Source organism: Balearica regulorum, chromosome 29, assembly GCF_011004875.1.
Source record: "Balearica regulorum gibbericeps isolate bBalReg1 chromosome 29, bBalReg1.pri, whole genome shotgun sequence".
NCBI classification, from domain to species: Eukaryota; Metazoa; Chordata; class Aves; order Gruiformes; family Gruidae; genus Balearica; species Balearica regulorum.
In genome coordinates, this window is record NC_046212.1 from 2,750,842 (window position 1) to 2,767,338 (window position 16,497).

Here is a 16,497-nt window from a genome sequence, read left to right on the forward strand (position 1 = left end):
CTACTCCTGGGAGGTTTAAAAACCCCCTCGACACCCCCCCCCCCCCCCCCAAAAAAAAAAAGCTAATTTCGGAGGAGGAAAAGGGCTCATCCTCCTTCCCCGGGCTCGGGGGGGATTTTAATTGCAGCTGGAAAATGGGTTTATTACCCGTCCCGGAGCGGGGCTTTGCCCCCCCCCCCCCCTTTCCCCCCTCTCCCATCTCTTTTAACTTTACTTTGCTCTTTGCAAACTTATTTTAGGAGAGATGCGAAACTGAGTCTGAAAAAGCTTTATTTAACCCCGTCTGGATTAGGAAAAAAAAAAAAAAAATTAAAAATACCCAAACAGCGCTGGGACGGGCCTTGGCTGCACCGAGCAAGTTTGATTTTGATAATAATAATATTTATATATTGAGTTTAATGCCTGGGGAGGGGGGAGACAGTCGATATTTTCCCGCTTGGGGTTAAAAAAAATCGCTTCAGCACTTCAAAAGCATCTTTAATTATTAGAAATATTTATTAGCAATAATACGCGGGGCATTTACCGCTAATGGGTACCAGCATTTGCGGAGATGTAATTGCGCAGAGACCTAATTAGACATGCATTTGTGTAATTTGTGCAGCTATAAATAGGGTTTCGCGTCCGTGCATGTGCGCGTATGTCGCGATACTCGCCAATATACACAGAAAAAAACTTTTTTCTTCCATCCTCGGACCCTGAATCCAGCTGCCCCGCACGGCTGCAGGGGTGGAAAAGGCAAATATTCAGTTAATTCCTAACACATTTCCTGTCTTAGGAAAATTTGTGAGGTTTTTTTCCCCCGTTTTTTTCCTGCTTTTAATTCCCCCCCCCCCCCAAAAAAAAAAAAAAATCCGCTGTAAAAAACTCCTCCTCGCCTTAAAAAACGATCCGAAGAGGATTTAAATGGGAAAAAAGAAACGCAGGAGGGAAATAAGTAGAGGGAGAAATGCAGAGCTATAGGAAGGGAGGTGGTTTCTCACGTTATCTCTACAAATTTAGGGGTCCGACTGTTTTTTGGGGGGGATAAATAAGTCAGGGCAGAGCCCGAAAAGACCTCCTCCCCCCCCCCCTTTTTATTTTTAGGGGTTTCAGGCTTTCTCGGAGCAGGAATTTAAACACCTCTGCTGGCTGGAGAGCATCTTCCTGGGAGGAAAGTTGGGGTTTTTGGTGGTTTTTTTTCTTTCCCCCCCCCCCCCCCCCCCCTCTCCTAATCTGTGTAGATAAGAGGGGGAAGGTCCCCGCAAAGGTCAGGGGCAGGGAGAGCCCCCGGCCGCGGCGTGGGGCTGGGCACACGCGGGGGGGGGGGGCTGAGGTAGGAGGGGGTCCAGGGATGGAGTGATGGAGTTTTGGGGTGACCAGATGTGTGGTGATGGCCAGATGTGGGGTGCGGGTGTGGGAACGTGTGCCGATGTGGGTGCTGTTACGGGGGGGGGGTGTGTGGGGGTGTGTGTGTGGTGTCCAGGTGTGGGTGCTGATATGGGGGGGGGGGTGTCTGGGTGTGGGATGCAGCTGTTTGAGGGTGCCCAGATGTGGGGTGCTGGCCAGCTTCGCCATCCAGATGTGAGGTGTCACTGAGATGGCCAGATGTGGGGTGTCACCCTAAGATGCTTTGCAGAAGTGGGGTACCACCGTGGGATGGGGATGTCCTAGGGTGTCACCCTAGGGTGCTGTCCAGCTGTGGGGTGCCACTGGGTGCTGCCTGGATATGGGGTGTCACCTCAGGGGGGGGGGTGCAGGTGAGGCCACCACCTGCATCCAGCTGTGGGGTGCCACTATGGGTGCTACCCAGCTGTGAGGTGCCACCCCAGCTCTCCCCCCATCACCTCCAGGCGTGAACCCACCATCCGTGTGACGGTGATGCACGCGTGTCCAGCCGCCCCCGGGGGTGCCCGTGTGTGACCCCCCCCGCCACGCTGCCAGCTCCAGGGCCGTGGCCGGCGTTCTCTCCGGCACGCGCGTGTGCTGCCTGTCTTTTCCCATTGTAAAGCGGGGAATTCCTTGAAAAGGCTTCACACGGGTGTCTGGCAGCGCCAAGCTGTAAATCCAACTGCTTTATAGCCCTGGCAGCAGATGTTTTAAAGCCCTTTTCCCTCCCCCCGCGCCGCCGTTCATCACCCACCCTCCAGGCCTGCGGTTTATTCACCTTCTCCCCGCTCCAACCCCAAATTTTTCCCCCAGTCCTCACTAAATCCCTTTGGATTTGCGCTAAGCAGCTCCCAAGGTGGCAAACTCCCTCATCTCTGCATCCCTGGGGTGGGTGGGTGGGGGGTAAGCCACGGGGAAAGATGCCCACGAGGGGCAGGAGGGAAGGGAGGAAAGTCGCTTCCCTCTCTGGCAGGGGCAGACACCTCAATATCCTCTTTTTTTTTTTTTTTTTTTTTTTTTTTTTAAATAAAAAAATGCATCAGTGTGGGCCAGGCATATTCTCACAGTGAAAGGCTGGAGGCAATTAGCCGAGGTTGAATCCATTGTTTCGTATAATAGCTCCCTCCCCCCCATGAAAAAAAAAAAAAAAAAGAGAGATTTTTGCTCTGATTTGGAAAATCCTTGCAAATACCCCAAGGAAAAAAATACATATATTGCTAAAGCCTGAATTTTGCCTTTTTCCCCCCCCCATGCCTGCATCACCCTGGTTTCCGTGGGACGTTGCCGGAGCCCTTGGGAAGTTCTGGCCGGGCCTGGGCGCATCCCCCCGCACCCCTCGGAGGGGAGGTTTGGAGAGAAGGATGCGGCTCCCAGCCCGGGTAACCATGGCAATGTGGATCTGGAGCATCCAAACACCCGGCTCCTTCCCTCTCCTCGTTAGCAGGGCCTGCCACGCTCCTGCCATGCATACAATATTTATCTTGATTAGCCAAACACGCTCACCTACCATATTGTGCTGCTGCTGAAGGAGACGAGAGGGGATTTTTTTTTTTCTTTTTTTTTTTTTTTTTTTCCTCCCAGCCCTGGATGCAACTCGAGGGGGGAAAAAAAAATTGCTTCCCATCCCCTCCCCGCACCCCTCAGCACCGCTCCACCGCCACGGCGAGAGCCCAAATCTCCCAGCCAGGGAAAAGACATTAATGAGTGGATGTTCTTCATTAAGGATTTTATTTTTTTTTTCTTCCAAAAGAAAGTGATTTGAGATCTTCTGTGGGCCAGCCTCGGTAAAAATTGGGGAGATGCACCATAGAGCCCCCTCGTTTTGCTAAAGCACCCTCGCTGCAGGGGGGAAATAAAGCAGAAAAAGCAATCGCTTGCCTGGAAGGACTTCGCTCCCATGTGCGATACCGAAATAACGCGGCCATCCCTGCTCACCCTTCCCCGCCCCGGATGCTTCGTTTCGGGCCTCTTTTAATTTACAGCTATTTTTTTTGGGGGGGCCGCGTCACCTCTCCATCACCTGCTCCGGTGCGGAGGGGATGTCAGGGCGGAACGGGAAGCGCCGCGTGCTTTAATTATCTTCTATAATCGGCTTTCTGTTCGGCGCGGGGGGTGTTTGCGCCGTGCGGTGGGTCCGGCGGGGTCGGGGGTACAGGGAGAGGGGTGACCCCCCCCCCCCCCAACGCTTGGGGGGGTCCAGGCGCTCAGGGCTGCTGGTTTGCTACAAGCGTTGTAGAGCCGGGGAGTTGTGTGTGATACCTGTGCGCACGTGTGTTTGCACGTGGGTGATACCCGTGCACGTACGTGTGTTTGCAAGGAGTGTGATACCTTTGCACACGTGCGCACGCATCTTTGCACACAGGAGTGTACATGACACCTCTGCACACACCTGGTGTGCACACCTGCACACATGAGGGTGTGCTTGCTTGCATAAGTGTGTCTGCATGCGTGACACCTATGCACACATACGTGTCGCGTGTGTGTGCACGTGCACCGCGTGTACCTGTGGCCGGTGGGCAAACACACGTTTAGCACATGCGTGTGCACATATGTGGAGCAGAGCGGGTGATGCTGAGCTGCTCCCGCTACCTAGTACCACCCCCCGAGAGAGGTCCCGGTGTCGGGGGGCTGCTGCGTTCCGGGCGGGGGGGGGTCACATCAGTCCCGACAGAGCACAGCAGTCAGGATGAGGCCCCCCCGCCCCTTGAACACGTATTGGGGATGGTGCAAACTTCACCGGCCGAGCCCCATCCTCGATGGCCCTTGGGGGTGCTGGGGGGGGTAGTGGTGGAGCTGAGGCCCCCCCCAGCCATGCCCGTGGAGGGGCTGCTCCCACCCTTTGTCTCCCTGCGTATTTTAGCGAAGGGCACCCAGAGGTCAGGCTGGGGTGGAGAGCGGCCCGAGAGCACCAGCACCGCTGCCTTTATACTGGGGAGGGGGCTTGGGCACGGGGGGACCCCCCCCCGGTCATGGGGCCCGACCCCCCTGGAGGAGTTTTCTGCTTGGACCGAGGGTGGTTTGGGGGCACTGAGGGCTCTGGGGATTTGGGGAGACCCCCCCCTCCTTGGGTGTTGGGGGATGATAAAGGGGGTGGGTTTGGCCAAGGGAGGTGGCCCTGGGGGGGGTGTCTGCCCCTAGGAGGTGTCCCCATATAACAGGGGCTGGAGGGGGGCATTTTGGGGGTGTTCTGCACTCTGGGAGCATCCTGGGAGGGAGGGGGGGGGTCTTATTGGGTGTGCACTTGCGGGGGGGGATATGCACCATTCGGGGGGGGGGGGGTGTCTGCTTGGGTGTGTGCAACTTGTGGGGTGTGTTTGGGGGGGTTGGCTGATGCCTGGAGCTTGGAGGGCGTCCTGCCCCGGCTGGGCACCTTGGGGGGGGGAAGTTGGACTGTGCTTACATCTTAGTTGTGGGGGGGGACACCCCTGCCCTGAGTGTGTGCTTTTGGGGGGGATCTGAATTGCATTTGCACTTTAGGGGGGATCTGCACCGGGGTGTGCAGTTTGGGGGGACGACGACTGTTTGGGGGGGCTGCCCCGTGCGTGGGCTTTGGTGGGGGGGTCTGCACAGGGTGTGCAATGTGAGGGGGGGTCTGCACGGAGTGTGCACCCTGCAGCGGGGGTGAATGGGTGTCTGCACGGGGTGCGCACCTTGGAGGGGTGGTTTTTTGGGAGGATCCTCTGTGTTGGAGCCGTGTGCTCTGGGCACGTGTGTGTGCACGTATGTACGTGTTACCTGTGTGTTCACGCACACGGCTTTTGTGCAAGGGGTCACGACCCTCCTTGGCATATGCTGCAGCTTTTTTGGGGGTGTATGTCGGTATGAAGCCCCCATGTTTGTGCCAGTGCACGGACAAAGCTCCGTGGCTGGTTTGGGGGATGCACCAGCATTTTTTTTCAGCCTGGGGGTGCAGTTGGGCGTGTTTTATCCACCACAAGCCTAGGGAGGTTGCGTCACGTGCGTGCACCCGCGGCTGGGTCCGTTGGCAGCGTGTGGGAACGCGTGTGTGTGCTGCATCCCGCAGCCATCCATCAGCTCTGCCGTAAATCCACCTTTTACGCCCCAAAATCCCCATTTCACACTGCTTTCTGGAAAACCCCATTTCCGACTTGTTCCTTCCGATGAGCGATCGTGACTCAGTTTCCCCCTGTGCCATCACAGGTGATATTGCTGCCCGTTTGTGTCCCCTCTCTGCCGCTGAAGCTGTGCCCGGTGCTCCCCCATAACCCTTAAACCCCCCTCCATGTGCCAGCAGCTACGATCCCCCCCCCCGGGGGCCGCAGCAAAGGGCCTCCGCGGTTCTTGATTAAAAGTAACTTCGGTGAAGAAGATCCGTCGCAATCGCTCGCGGCCGCTGGAGGCCGATCGATGCCGAGGCGCTTGCAGGCAGCGTGTGCAGGCGTGCGTGCACACCTACACGTGTGTGCGCACATGTGCTGTGTGTGGGCCTAGCGTGCGTGAACGCGTGTTGCGTTCGTGTGCCGTGTCAGAAGGGGACACCCCCCCCCCCCCAAAAGTGAGACGGCCCAGCCCCATCACTGCCAAACCCTGGAGATGCTGAAATTAATTAATAAGGATGTAAAAATGAGGAGAAAAATGAAAAATGAGCAGTGCTGGGTTGAGGGCTCTTCCCTGAGCCCTCCTGCATCCCTTTCCTCCAGAGATGCTCCCAAATTCCCAAGTTGGGCCATTTTGCTTTTGGAAAGAAAAGAAGCTCCGAAACTTTGTTCTGAGGAGATGATAATGATAATAATTCTATTATTAGTACTGATAACAATAACGAATGATAATAAATGTTAATAAGTAAATAATAATAGCAATAGTAAATAATAATAGCAATAATAGTAGTAGTAATAGCAATAATAGTAATAATAGCAATAGCAGTAGCAGTAGTAGGAGTAGTAGTAGTAATAATAATAGTAATGATGATGATGATGATAACAACAACAACAGTAATGATGATGATGATGATGGGGGGAAAGGAAAAAAAAAGACTTTTAGGCTAAAACCTCCCTCCCCCCCACCCCCGCGCTATACCCGAGCGGGCGGAGCGGGGACTCGAACCGGTGACCGGGAGGGGATGACGTGGGAGCCCCGAGGCGGGCGGGGGGGGGGTGGGGTGTTGGGGGGGGGTGGGTGGGGGGTGCCAAGGGGGGGGTCCGGAGTGTGGAAAAGGCTGGGAGATATTTAAGGCACTCCAGGCAATTGCTCATTCGGCGGTGAGTTATTACAGAGCCGAGCCAAAGGTTATTAGGAAGGATAAGGGCAGCCATAAAACCAGCACAACTAGCGTGCTTTTCCTATAGAGATTATCATTATTGGCTTATTAATACACGATAATTTTGAATTATACACTGCAATAAATAGAAAAGGCTTGACTCGGGGCTTTAAATATTTTATGAATCTCAAAGCGAACATTTTAAGTAGCACCATGTGGCTCCGACCCATCACACGGACTCGCCTTTCTTCCTCCGGCCAAGTTTCTTTTTTTTTTTTTTTTTTTCCCCCCCTCTATTTTTTTTTTTTTTAAATCCCCTCTCTCTCCCCTAAATAATAAAAGAAAAGTGGTTTTAAAGAGCAATCAGATTAAATTGGCAACATGTGAATGAGGAGGAGGCGTGTTCTGCACATCCCCAAAACAACCCAGTTGGGGTTTAAGTGGATATTAAAATAATTCTGCGAGCCGGGAAGGAGGGAAAGGCTGGATCGGCTCCTGGCCCGCCGGGGTCGAGCTTTCCGGGGCCTTTTTAAAAAAATATATATTAGTCACGAAGAGAGGGAGGCGAGCAGAGGGTTTCTTGAGCTTTGCTGAAAACCCCGGCTTCTAAAGAGAGTAAAAATTGCGAGTTCCCACCTCTCCTTGGAGTATTTTGGTGAGTTGTTTTTTTTTTTTTTCCCTCTCGATGCAATGCGAGCAGCTTTCTAATTTTATTTTATATATATATATATATAAAAACCCCTGTGTGTGTATATATATAAATATATAATATATTATAATATATATAATATAATACATCTGGAGTAATGGCTACAAGTCCCGCTACTGAAAACTACTTTCCAAAATGCCCCGAAACCCACAACTCTGCCAAGAAATCGAACTTCATTTCCTAAAAGAAGCCAAACCCAGGTATAATAAAAGCAAGCAGAATCTTAACCGAAGTTTAAATTCCTCTTCGCATCCCTCCCTCCTCCAGTTTATTTATTTTTTTTTTCTTTTCCCCCCTAAATTGTATTTTTAGGGCTTCACGGAGTCCCCAAACCCAGCAACCGCCCCCCCCTCCCACCCGACACGATCGCAGTTTTCACCTACCAGCCCGCAGCGCTCAAGAAATACAATTTTAACTTAGCCAAACTCTTCCCAAATCTTTTACATTTACACCCGAACTCCGGTATCTTCGTCCCGCTCCGGCGGCTGCAAAAGCGACGGCGGCGGCTCCGGAGATAAAAACGCGGAGAAACAAAGATTTTCCTGAAACTGCTCTTTTTTTTTTTTGCAGCATTTCGGATTTTTTTTTTTTTTTCTCCTTTCCTTTCTTCTTCTTTATTTATTTAATTTTTTAAAGCTGTGATCTTTTCCGGAGGCTGAGAGGAAGGAAAGCTCGGAGGAAGAACCAGCCGCCGCTCCTCTCTTGCTCTATAAAAACACATTAAAAAAAAAAAAAATCAAAGAAATTATTAAAAATTAAATCTCAGCACCACACCGAGCTGCGCTAACCCCCTCCCCTCCCGCAGCTCCTCGTATTGACCCCCCCCGACCCCCAAATTCCCCCCCCCCCCCCCCAGGACACCCCCCCACGCCGGTGCGGGGCTGCGCGCTCCTCCGCGGGGGGGGAAAGGTGGGGGTGTGGGTGGAAATTCCCTGGGGCTGAACATCCCCCCCCCCCCCCAATCTCTGCAAATCCAAGCTGCAAATTTGCTGCACCACACTCCGCACCCGGGCTGCAAAAATGCAATTTTCAGCCTCAAAAAGAGAAAAAAAAAAAAAAAAAAAGAAAAATCAAGTTTTGCGCCCGGCTGCCGCCCTCCTCTTTTTTTTTAAGGCTCCTTCAAGTAGTAAGCGGTGCATGGACTGGCTTTTTTATTTTTTTTTCTCCCTTGTTTACAGCTACAGAAGGCAAAAGAGTCATAAATCTTGGGGCAGCCCACAGAGACAAGTACATTTGTATGCATCGTTAGAACCAGCTAATACCTCAGCCCATTAGCGAAGCAGGGAGAGCTGGAGTTTCCGGTGTACATTAACTTACAGTTAAATTCTGGAGGAAAGGGCATTGCGAATTAACATAAACTATATCCATCATATTGTTTGTCATCTTAGATTAGCCAAGAGAGAGGGGACGCGAGTGGGTGAAAGTTTCCCCCGAGCATCCCGGGCTGGGGCGAAGCAGTATTTGATTTTTTCTCTGTTTTTTTTTTTTTTTTTTTTTTCCCCCCCTACAAGCCTAAGGGATGCTCAGGTCAATGAGTTTTTATTAAGGCAGGGGTTTAAAAAATATATATATAAATCCCACGCGTGTCCCTAATGAGTGGGGTGAGAAGCTGGAGCCTGGGGTGCTGCCGGCCGAGGGGCAGGTACGGGCAGGGGGCAGGCAGCGTGCGCCCTGCCCATATGTATGCAGCGCACACTCCCCGCTATTTCTTAATAGGCTTTTTATATATATATGTTTTCTCGCTCCCATTTTCTTTCTCCCATTAGCGGATCGATGGCCCCTCCACCAAAGAGCCCTCTCCTCCAGATCCATTACGCCAGCTATTTCCTTTCGCTAATCAATGCTTTTTTCTCCTCCATCTCCCCTTCCACCCCTTTCCTTCCTCCCCCCCTTCACAGCCTCCTCATCTTCACAGTCCCTTCCTTCGCTGACCCCCCCTCCTTCCTACCCCAGCACCCCAAAACCCCCCAACCCACTGTGGGGGGATGACAAAGAGCCTACATTTCACCCTCAAAAAGCACCAGCATCCCCTTCCCTCCTCATCCTCACGCCCCCATCCTCAGGCGGCGTGCAGATAATGTGAAATTTTGTTATTTTAAAAAAAAATTTTTTTTTTTTTTTTGCCATTTCCACACCCCTCCCCTCTCCTTCCTTCTTCGCCCCTGAAAGCGTTAAAGGTAGGAGCCCGGCACCCGCATCCAACAGCAGGCTTTTGTAGGGCTGATTTATGACTTCAATCTTGGTTCACCCAGAGTTCACGGGGATTTGCTGTTCCTGAGGGCTAAAAGATGGTCTCACTTGACAAGTGTGACTATTGGAAATGCCTCTCCCGCTCCCTCGCTCTCTCAACCGCTGCCTTTCCAGAGAGTAAAAGGTTTTCTAATTGAGAATGAGACTCGGGGGCTCAGCCCCCCCCCACCCCCTGCCTCCTTCTCCTCGCTTTCAAGCCTCAGGTATCAGCTGGAGGTGGAAAGGGGGACCCGGAGGGGCTCAGCAGCCCTAAAATCCATCGCTGACCCCCTCGGTGCTGGTGGGTGTGGGGGGGAGATGGTCAGCGGTGGCTACAGGGGTGCGACAGGGCCCCCCCCACCCCTCAGCCCTAATTCCCAAGGGAAATACAAATAACCGCCCCCCCCCCCTCCCTTGCCGCCCCCCAAATTCCTTTCCAGCCCCCGCCGCCACCGCGGGTTTTAAACAAGTAAAATAGTTTATGGAAGGCATCGAGGTCTTAAACTCCCGCAGAAGCATCAACCATAAATTACCCGACGTGACTCGCTTCCCAATGCGCCCAGCCCTGCGTCTCCCACCGCCGGCTCCTGATGCCCCCCCAGCACCTCCCTGCTTCCCCCCCACAGCTCTTCCTCCCCCCCGCCCCAGGCTCATCTTCCTCCTGCACCCCAAAGCTTGCAGGCTTATTTTTTTTCACTCCGTGCACCGAGCACCCGACCACCTTTGGCTGTAAAATAACCCTTGTGGGAATGTTAATAAGATGCAAATTTGAGCAGCAGCTAATCGCTTTCTGGGCCAGCGCACGCGTGTGTATGCGTGTGCATGCGTGCGTGTGTGTGTGCACACGCCTAATTTATGCTCTGAGGTAACGAAGCAGCCGAACTCCAGGCGTGCAGGTTACCGGGATGCTCTCGGTGCAGGATGCGGCCCCATTCCTGCCTGGGCACCCAGTGCAACAGCTAGATTTATGCGTACGGTGTCGCAACCGCCGTATATATGTCTCTATGTGTATATATGTGGATGCATGTAGCCCTGGGCTTGCAGGCAGCAAAAGGTACCCCGGGATGTTGCGTGGGTGCTCAAAGACACCCCCAAAATGCGCAGTGTGGCCACGCGCGCCCCGGTTTGTGTCGATGGCCTCTATATATTGTCCTTATGTATAGAGGTAGTGTTATATAGGGGCTGACCGCGGAGAGGTGCGTCGGGTCAATGCACTGACAGAGCTATGGTGGGGGGGGGATTACAGGGCGATGTCTGGGGATGGAGTTCTAGCGTGTCTGCGGGGCTGTATGTCCCCGTTTCTGTACGTCTGCAATTCTATACATCCCCGTTTCTATATGTGGAGGTGTTTTCCTTACCCTCCTCGTGGGCTGTATGGAGGCACGGCTGCACAGTGTGGTGCCGTGGGGTCCCTCAGCTGTGCCAGCCGGGGGTCAGAGGGACATCGCCCCACCAAGGGGACTGTCTCCAGGTCACCCCCAAAGGGGAAGGACCCCCACCCCGAGAGTAGCCGGGAGGGGAAAACCTTGGGGCAGAGCAGGGGGATGCCCTGCAGAGACCCCCCCACACCCACCCGCAGGCCTCTCTGCTCCTTCTCCCTCCCACACCGAGGGCCCCGTGGATCCCGTGGGTGACAGTGGCAGAGCTCAAGGTCACCCTTCCTCTTCCAGCTTCTCCCAGGGGACCAATCTGAGGTCTCTTCATCCCAAAACCTGATGGGCAGGAGCACATCCCAACGGACACCCCGGGCTAACTTCCACCCCAACCCCTTCCACTGCTCAGCACCTCCCATAGCTCTTCCCGTTCGGCGTTTCGGGAGCCCTCGGGACTTGTCACCAAGGTCCCAGTGAAGCCGTCGTTCCCAGGGATGCCGATACCCGGAAAGCATCTGCAGCTGAACGGCATCGCGGTGCTGCTGATGCAGGATCCTTCACAAGCCCCACCAGCTCCCAGCAACCACCTTTCCCAAAACCTGGAATTACTGGAAAACCAGCCCAGTCCCCTTCTAGTGCCTTACATGTTTTTTTTAACCTCTATTAATTTCCTCAAAGTCACGATTCTTGTGGAAATGAGCTTTAATCCAGCTCCCGAATACTCTGCATAACTCCTGCGTCTCGATCCGGTACATGGCAGGCATTATATTTTGCTGTCACTTCAGTTCCCTATGTGTTCACGAGGGCACGGTGGGACGGCTAGAGGAAAGAAAGACGGAGGGAAGGAAGGAAGGAAGGAAGGAGGAAGGAAAGACAGGAGGAGAGCAGAGCAGCCCTGCTCGAGGCTTGGGACCCCCCGGCATCCCCGCAGCCCTGCTCGCTTCCTGGGATTTAACCACATATCCTGCGCCTGGAGGGATTTGCAAGGATCTGTCCGGCTTCTGCATCGGGGAAGACCATGGGAAGTGGGCTGGGAAAATCGCTCCCGACCTATTATGTCATTAAAAACCCCGACAGCTAAGTGCCAGCATCCTGCCTTCATCCCTCTGCTCCGGCCCCTCCGGATCCCTGGGTATTAAATTAGTGGGAGACGTGGCATGGAGGGCAGCCACAACGGTGATGCTGCTCCCCACCTTGCCCCGTCCCTTTTGGGGTGCATTTGGGGTCATCGTCCCCTCAGCATCCTCCTCTGGTCCAGCCCCGGGGATGGAGCATTGCAGGAGGGGGAATGATGCTGGAAACGAGCATCAGTGCGGTGCATCCGCAGGGAGAGAAACCTGCGGGATTTAGCTGCTTTGCAAAAAAACCTCCGTCGGGTCCTGGGGGTTTGTTCGGATTGGGGGGTCCCCTCATGCCGGCCCCCCAAAACCGCCTTGCGCTAGCTCCACCAGCACCTCCCCTCTTCCCTCCCGTGGGTTATTGTTTTCTAAGCAAATAGAGATGTAAATATACGGCAGCTCCCAGGCGGCTTTGACCCGGCAGCGCGGCGCAATTCTCACTGCCATTTACACGTCCTCATCGCGCTTATTTATTTTTATTAAAATAGTTAAAAAAAAAAAAAAAAGAGCCAGGAAAAAACCCCACAAAACCCCAACGAACAAGGCAAAGAGGAGAGGAACCCTCAGCTCTGCAGGCTACCGGGAATAAAGTGTATTTTCTTTTTTCCAGGAGGCTTTCTGGGCGAACACTGCTCTCTTGTTCTTCGAATCACTTTGCCATCTTGTGGCTCTGGGGAAGGAGGGGCCTCACCCTCCGCTCACCCCCATTAATCACCCCGACAGCCCTCACTTGCCGAGGCCTCTCACCCTTTTCATCTCCAGGTTTGTATGCAGCCGCCCAGCGCTGCCCCGCTCCGGCCTCGCACAATGATGCCACCGTCGCCGTCGCCGGGGCATCCCCTCCCCGGCGCGCCTGCATCCCGCTCCCCGACATCTCGGAGGGGCTGGAGGATGGGGACCCTTCCCCGGGCAGGGGGATGATAAAACAACTCCCATATATATTTCATTACCCCCTCCAAAATGAGTAAATCTCCATACTGCAACGGACTGATTAATATTTCATCGGGGGAAGAGCTGCTGCTTTGGGTGCCTGGCTCTCCAGAGCAAAGACGTCCCAGCCTGGATCGTGAGTTTTGTTTAGAGGCACCGGTTGGAAATAAAAACAACCACTGTGAGGGGGGAAAAACTAAGGCAAAAAGCATAAATCCTCTCCCCTTGCATTTTTTCTGTCCTTTAGGAGATGAGCATCCACCTCCTGCCTGTGTCGCAGTATGGAGGGACTATAAATAGGATACGGGCGTGTGTATGTCCTGGTGCTGGGTAGAGGTGTGTTTTCCCACGTGCATGTGTTTTCACCCTCGTGAGTGTGTCTAGGCACTGTCCAACACGGGTTTTTGCACGGGGCAAGAGGATTTGCACTGTCTTGTGCTTTTAAAAACCCCGGCATGTGGGATAAGAGCTGCCCGGGGCGGGGATATCACCCCAACTAGGCAGCACAAGATCCCAGCACCCCAGCAGAGCCGGTCGCTCCAGCGTTGCTGGAAAATGGCTGCTGTAAGCGAATTGCAGCTCCATCCCGGGAATTAAATCACAACTCAGCGCTAACTCGATTGCACCTCGTACGGCAGAAAGGTCAAACGGGACTCACGCTCGCTCCTCGCCGCTGCATGACAGTAACAAACGCTCCTGGGCAGATTCTCCATGCGCTAACAAGCCTGATGGGGTTGGTTTGCAGGGCACCGCGTTGCCCCCAGCTCTGCCACGACCCCAAATTTGCACCCACCAGGCCCTTCCTGGGGTTGATTTGTACCCGTGTGCTCAGGCATGCAAATCCCGTGGCTGCGGGGAGGAGAGGGCAGAGCTCCTGATGCTTGCACGTTGCATGCACATGTGTGCATGTAAGATGACGGCCACGTGCAAGACAATAGCTACGTGCAAGACAAAGCTCACGTGCAAGACATGGCCATGTGCAAGACGTGCCCACGTGCAAGGCGAAGGCCACGTGGCTTTGCATAGGTTTAGCGCTGCTGGGGGTGATGCAGGTGTCTCGGTGCCAAAGCATTGCCCTGGTTTGCCTCCCTTTGCACGCCCATCCACGCACCAGCCACCCCCAAAGGCAGCTCTTGGGGTGCAGGGTTAAAGTGGGGCCGGGACCCCTCGTGAGTTGGGCAGGGTGAACCCTGATTCCACGTAAATTCCTCCTTATTCAGGCAGATCCCACCCTCCCACGGATGGGTGTGGGTGGCCCAAGCTGCTGGAGGGTGCCCAGAGCATCCCCCCAGCCCACGGGGGACCCATGGGGTGTTGTCACAAAATTGTACAAATCTGTCTCCAGCTGTACGTGGACCCATATAGGCAGGGATATATGTCGCCCCAGTGTAGGTCAGCGTACAGAAAAAGGGAGGCAGCCAGCCGGGAGCGCACGACGTTTGCATTCCTTATTAATTCACTTGGAAACGCCGCAGGGAGAGGCACAGGGCTCGGCTTCCCCCCGCCTTTGGGACTGTGAATTTGGGAAATCCTTGGCTACAAACCCCCTCATTCTCACTCTACCTTCCCGCAACAGACATTTATGCGAATATTTTGCAATGCCGCCGAGCAAAGAATGGACAATGAACAAACAAACACCCGATTTTAAATTTCTTTTTTTTTTTTTAATTGGAAATCCCGGTGGTGCATTAGCATGCAAGGTGTCAGGAGCGGGTGCTCGGTGCCGCTGCGTGACCTTTCCTTGCACCCGGTGCCGGGGAGGAGCTCGGCGCAGCGGCTGCGCCGGTAAGCGCGAGGGCTCGCGATGCAGATTCTAATTTGGCGATTACTGTCACAAAGTCATTTGTCACCCGCCCCGGGGAGACTCGGCGGACGTCAGCCCTCCGATGCTCCTTATTGCTGGCTTAATCTTTACAGATTGAATTAAGATTGGGGGACTTTATCAGCGGATGGAGCCGGGTGAAGGGTTATGCGCGGGTTTTATTTGTTTGGCGATGAAGGGACAGCGGTTTCCACCCCATCGAACCCAAAAGAAAATAAAGACCCAAAAGAAAATAAAAATAAGACCCCCAAAACCCAACAACCCCCAAACCCCACCTATTACCCTGTAATCAAATCGCCTTTGAGACGCTCTTCAGAATAAAGCAAGATGGATGGAGCATCCTTCCCCCAGCCCGCAGAGCAGAGGTGATCGCCCTCCATCCTGATATTAATTCTCCTATTAAATTAAATAACGTGAAGGGTTGTGCTGCTTTCATTAAGCGTCGTGGGCGAACGAGCTCCCTGCAGCCTCCCATCCTCCAAGCAGCTCACTAATTAGCAACAGGCAGGAGCAATGCCCTCCTGCCTCCCCCTTCTGCTTGCTTATTAATCGCTGCAAGTAATAAATAGACTTCGGGGGGCCTGAGGTGGGGAGGTGGGTGCTCTGGACCTGGGGGCACCCGCTGTCACCCTCTGCCTTGTTCCCCAGCTCTCATCTGGGACAGCCCCTCTGAAGAAGCAAGGAGGAAGAGGAGCGTGAGGGTCATCCCCTCCTGCTGCTATTGGGGGGCAATAACCAGCATCCCAAGGAAGTGAATGTGTCCTGCTAATGAGGTCAGGACTTGTAATTACCTGTGGTTGGGGATGGGGTATAAACCGTGGATAAATAAAATAAAAGCCGTGGCTGGAGCGGGATGATTTGGGGTGTTGATCTAGGAAATGCTGTGTGTCCTGGGGAAGTTTAGTCCTGGCCTTGGTGGAGAAGGTTAATTCCCTTCATGTGGCTTTTATGTTTGGGATATAAACCCCTCACATCGCTAGTCCAGGCTCCCTCTGGAGTCAGTGGAGAGAATCGGCACGAATCAGGTAAATACAGGAAAACACCCCAAAGCGACCCGATCCCTTCCCTTTCGGGGAGCTGGCCTAACTTTTTGATAAGTCAAGCTGGAAGGAGAAAGGCAAGGCTTAACCACGAGGGTAGGCTTATCACCGTGGCCACGGCTGTCCTCATCACCCATGACCGCACTTAAATCACTGCCGGGAGTGGGCGGCCAGGTACCACGGCTCAGCTGATGGAGAACCGCTCATTAATGGTGACAGCTTTCCTGGTTGTGCTCATGTGCCTGGCCTTTACTAGGAAGATTTTGATTTAAAATCTGGAGCTCAAAGCTCCAAATCCTTCCTAAAAACCAGTTTGTTACTCGTTAGGTTTTGCTCGCTTAGTTTGCAAGATCCTGGCTCATCCCTGCAGCTCCTCCAAGGACTTGGCCCCACTTGAGGATTATTGAGTTTCACGCTGAACTTTATGTTAAACGTGCTGGGTTTAGGAGAGCTCAACTATTTTCCACCCTTTTTCTCACCTCAGAAAACCAGAAGTTTCAGTTACATCGCCGCGGGAAGCGTTTCACCCCTGCTGATTTACCCCTCACGCCCCGTTTTTGCTCATCTTTTTAAAGCCCTCTGGCTTTGCATGTCAACACCAGGGTTGTGTCTGAATATTTGGGATGCTCCTGCAGTATTCCCAGCTTTTCTCTTCAAAGGGCCAAATTTCCCTTGAAAATCCCTAGCAAAAAT